General features: G+C 32.9%; 1 long non-coding RNA gene across 2 annotated transcripts in view; it reads left to right on the top strand.

Annotated features, from left to right (window-relative positions):
* The first annotated feature begins 791 nt into the window (after positions 1-791).
* The window catches only part of LOC124956788, an 83039-nt gene continuing 78653 nt past the window's right edge, over positions 792-5177 (top strand). For both annotated transcript variants that reach the window (XR_007103367.1, XR_007103366.1), the window contains exon 1: positions 792-5177. This exon is cut by the window's right edge. This is a non-coding gene — a long non-coding RNA (uncharacterized LOC124956788).

Below are 5177 nucleotides of genomic sequence, written 5' to 3'. Positions count from 1 at the left end.
TTCAGATATTTTCACGGTATTCGTTTGAATATACCGCAATGAAATCGAACGAAAGGAAAAGAGAACAAAACAAAAGAAAAAGAAAAATAGAAGAAATAAAAAAAAATTAAAGAAACATAGCAAATATCCTCCGTCTTATTTCAAATTATTCAGATAAATTTTCATTTCTATGTAGTTTCTATTAGTTTAACTCGAAAAAAGAAACATACACACAAATACACAGATACAAACGTGCACAAGTTTAAGGAAAAAAGTTAAGAGAGAACGAAAGAGATAGAGATAAAGAGAGGAAAAAAAATAGAAAGAAAACGGAAGATAGAGAGAGAGAGAGAGAGGTTAAAGGTCTAGCTGCAAAGCTCGAAAACCAAAGTCGAGTTGATCGAGTCGATACGAAACGACGTTTTCTCTCTTCTTTTCCATGAATTTCACAACGTGAAACTTTTCCACGGCTCGTTGTAACTTTTACTTTCTTTTCACGAAAGTTTTCACAGCTATTGGACTTAGGAAAAGAGAGAAAATGGGACACCGTAAGTGTGAGAAAATTTCGATATTAAACCGACTTTGTACTCGATTTCTATTTTGTTTTTCTCCTCTCTTTCTTCCCCTACTTCCTCTCTCTCTCTCTTTTCCCTCTTTTTATTTCCATTTCTATTTCTATTTTTTTTTAATTTTTTTTTAATTTTCTTTTTCTTCCTTGTAATTTCTAAATTTAATAGCTATACATAATATATATATAAATATATATATATATATATATATATTTTTTTTTTTTTTTTTTAAACGATTTTCTCGTCAAACACTTTCGATGAAGGATCGGCTCGGCCACGTTTGATCGTATTGCTTTGAAAACATGTTAACGTCTCGTCCGATTGTATTTAATCTTGTTGGATTTATTGGATAGAATTCAGGACAACGATCGATGACACACGAAAGCGTCGACTTTATCGTTTAAGCAAAATTAATAGCTTCATTGCGGAAGAGAGATGTAAAGAGGAAACCATCCCCCACCATCACCCCCACACTCCCCATGAACATCTACCTCTTCTCGTTGGAATTGCAAATGATATTTTGTTAGAAAAGGAAAAAGAGAAAAAAGAAAATTTAAAAGAGTGATAGATCGAGGTTGTCTGGCGTGGTTATCGATTGCACGATCTCGGAAGGAACGATTTACGAATTGTTAGGTAAATCGACGTGTTATCAATACTGTATACAAAGTAATACGATATATGTATGTCCAACGGAGCTTACATCCGGTTTTGGAATCAAAGCTATTGTAATTCCTATGAACGAAAATAGAAATCGTGTTAATCGTTTGACTATGTGTAATCGAAATAGGATATGGATTATACTTGATGTTTACATTCAGATAGTTACAATGAATATTGGCTATTGCACGAATAGTAATAGGATATATCGACGAAATTAATTAATCTTTTTTACTCGTAAAACGTTTTCTAATCGTAAAATCTTTCGTGTATCGGCATACATAAATAATAATTGTTTGTACGAATATATTCTCAAAATTATGTCTTCTATAATATAAAATTATCGAGATAAATATTAAATTTATTTATTTATTTATTTATTTATTTATTTATTTATCTATAAAATAGAATCGTTTATAGAATATTGTCTTTATCACGAATAAGATAATAATTCCTGAGAAACCTCCTACGAGAAATGGTACCTTGAAAAACATTGATGTTTGTCCTTTGGGTGTACTCACTTTGTCAGTGTGTTCTTCTCCACTATGCGATTTACCTTCGTGACACAGGTGAATTCCAAGTGGTGAAGTCAGCACCACAGAGTCACGGAAGATTAAGCTTTCGAAAGCACCGAAAGGTCTATCGTGCGGAAGCTGTAATCGCCCTAAAAGAGACGGAAAAGGATTGAAGCATACCGAGGTCAAGTGTCTTTTGGATTAAAAGAACTTGTCCTATGCTTCCTTTTAAAGGGAGCACCGCGAAAGGAAAAAGAGAGCGAGAGAGAAAGAGAGAGAGAGAGAGAGAAAGGAAGGGAAATAAAAAAATAAATATGCAAATAAAAAATCGTTTTTTTTAACACGACATGTAATATTATACCTAAATAAAAATACATTTGCACTTTCAATCTACGAAATTGCTTTCCTTTGAATAAAAAAAATAACAATTGCATTCGTGTTACAACAAGAGAGAGAGAGAGAGAGAGAGAGAGAGAGAGAGATGAAACGTTTTGGATAGTAGACTTTTCCTGCTTCTTTTTTTCTTCTTTTTCTTTTTCTTTTTTTCTTTTTTTTTTTTTTGTTCTTCTGTTTTTTTCGAAAAAATACTCGCGATTTCGTGGCTCTCGAATCTTCACAAATTGTGACTTCGTTCCTCTGACGACTTTCACATCGCTGAACTTCGAAGCTCGTAAACAACGAGTTTTAATTTGCTTCGTTCGTCCACCATTTCGACTTCTCTCGTCGGATTAAATACGACCATTTTCTACTTGTTCACAATATGGTATCGAAATTCTCGTTTTTTCGAATGTTAACATTATCGGGTCATTGGATTTTTTTCCAAATTAAAACTTTTATCTCTTTCGTTTCTCGCGATACGATGATAGAAGATAGAAGCTACGTAAAGGAAAAGGCGGGAAAAAAAAAGAAAAAGAATGAAAAAAAAAAAAAAAGAAAAAATAAAAGAAAAAAAGAAATAAGAAATAAGAGAAAAGTGATATGCAACAATAAAAAAACAAAAAAAAAAAAAATAACGATTCGAATTCATTTCAGGCTTATCTCATTGAAAAAAAAGAAATGTATTAACTGATGTATTAATCCCTTTTAATAGGAAAAACTTCGATAGATTCGTGATGTTTCGTTTCTTTCGTTATCGTTATCATTTCGAATAACGATACCAACCATTATCATAGAATTTTTCTATCGATTATCCTTTTAATCGATAACACATCATTCCGTTGTCTATCGAATTTATTACGAAAATAAAAGTCGTTTATTTTTTAACAATCAATCACGCCAACGAAAAGAAGGATAGAATGGGGGAAAAAAAGAAACAAAAAAGAAGAAAAAAAAAAACAAACAAACAAACAAAAATTGGAAACTTTCTAACTCTTACTTATCGTGAATTTCATTGAACGTCGTAAGTTTTCGTTCTAACAGTCAACGATCCCATTTACGTGAGAGCGTTCTATCTCATACTCCTTAGAAAATTGGTTTCAATTAAACTGATAAGTTAGTTCGAGAAAAGTTATCAGAATCGTCCGTGCATCTCGCGAGAGAGTCTCTTTGCAGTAATGAGCGAACGATTCAGCTAGCGCTAATGCATTCTTCCCTCCCCCCCTCCCTCCCTCCCTTCCTCCCTCCTCATTCCTGTGAATAAAACAAAAGCTTTAGATATTCGTCCAGAGCTATCTTTTATTGGATTATGCAAAAAAGGATTTTCTCACGTAGTTACGACGTTGAAATGTGATTTTATTCGTTTAAACAGTGAAATTTGTACAATTTGATCTTACTCCATTTCTCTTATTGTCGTAAGATTCCTGATTTTTCTTTAAATTCGTTTTTCTTCCTCTTTCTCTCTCTCTCTCTCTCTCTCTCTCTCTCTCTCTCTCTCTCTCTGTTTTCTTTCTTTCTTTTTTCCTACCTTTGGCTCGCGAAAAAAAATGTTCACATCGAAAATTCGGTCCTCGTTCTTAATAAAAGGAAAAGAAAAAGGAAAAAAGAAAAGGAAAAGAAAAAAAAGAAAATGAGGTCGAATTTGTAAAATCGATTATACTCGTAAGAAAGGAATAAAGATCCCTTAGAGAAAAATTAAAGCGTAAAGCTCCTTACGGGAGCTTGGACTTTCACGTGTGAGTGCATCTTCCACCTCCTTGATTGTATAGGTCGTAGCATAAACTTGAAATCTCCATATTGTCGTCGCCAACCATTTCGTATGAGCGCCCTCTCATGTAAATCCATATGGAACTTTATACGCGTTTACGCGTATCGCGCGAAAACAGATTTTCCGGTCACCGAACGAATCCTGGATCTTGTTTCGTAAGGCTCCTAAGTACAAACTTCCCATTTCTTCCACTTTGAGAAAGGACGCGTGGAAATCTTCTTAGGGAATAAGCTGGATAAGTGGACGATGAAATTGGAAGGGTCATCGTTCCGAAGTAAATCGCGTTTAGGTTGCGTCTAAGGACGATAGTCCCAAGTAGAATCGATATTGAAAATGAAAAATATTTCGAAAGTGAAAATCGAACGTTAACGTTCGATTTTCGATATTAAAGTCAATCGATATATATTTTTTTCTCTTCTATAATAGATAACTATGGAATTTATTTTTATATTTTTTTTTATCTCTGAAAATCTATCTAATGTACGATTTTTAAGCGTTTTATTATCGTCACTTTAATATAATACTATTCATCGAATAATTCGATTTTTATACGATTTATCGTTATACTTATTTAACTGTTCATTTATTCACACATGTAAAAGAGATTTTTAATTTTTCTCGAATATTATCTCAAAAAAAAAAAAAAAAAACAAAAAAGAAAAAAAATAAGGAAAGAAAAGGAAAGAATGTCATAAAATAATTCTTTATAATATCTAAAAAAATTCAATAGACAGTGGTTAACGATGATTTACACGATGATAAATTTACATCGAGCATAAACAAATTCAACAAAAGCTAATTTTGATTTGATTGGATATTCATTTAACGTTTAATATCACAAAACATGAAGAAACGAAAAATTTCTCTTTACGATTCTTAAGGTTTACATTTACAGTTGGCGCGATGTAAACGAAACAATGATGACGTTGGAACAACTAGAGCGGAAAACCGAATACTTCTAGGACGTATCTCGTTGTTCACGATTTAGGTCATTAAATAGCTGTTTCGTTACTCTCAGGATACTTTAGATAGCGCGTCCTACTTCCTGCTATCCTGCGAGACCACCGCATCGTGAAGTATAATTAATCAAAAAACGCTTGGCGCGGAATCGCAGCTTTGCGTACGTATATGTGTATTTAGTTTTCTATATTCATCTATGTAGGTGAGTTTGGTTAGTCGAGTATGTGAAACGTGAATGATGGATTCGGTAAATGCGACGAGATATGACGTTGACTTTGTAATAATTTAAGTATCGAACGTTTTTTTCCCTTTCTCTTTCTTCCTTTCTTTCTATCTTTCTCTTTTTCTCGCCCA

This window comes from Vespa velutina, chromosome 23 (assembly GCF_912470025.1).
Source record: "Vespa velutina chromosome 23, iVesVel2.1, whole genome shotgun sequence".
NCBI classification, from domain to species: Eukaryota; Metazoa; Arthropoda; class Insecta; order Hymenoptera; family Vespidae; genus Vespa; species Vespa velutina.
The sequence above is the reverse complement of the archived record's forward strand: the minus strand, read 5'-3'. Positions and strand labels throughout refer to the sequence as shown.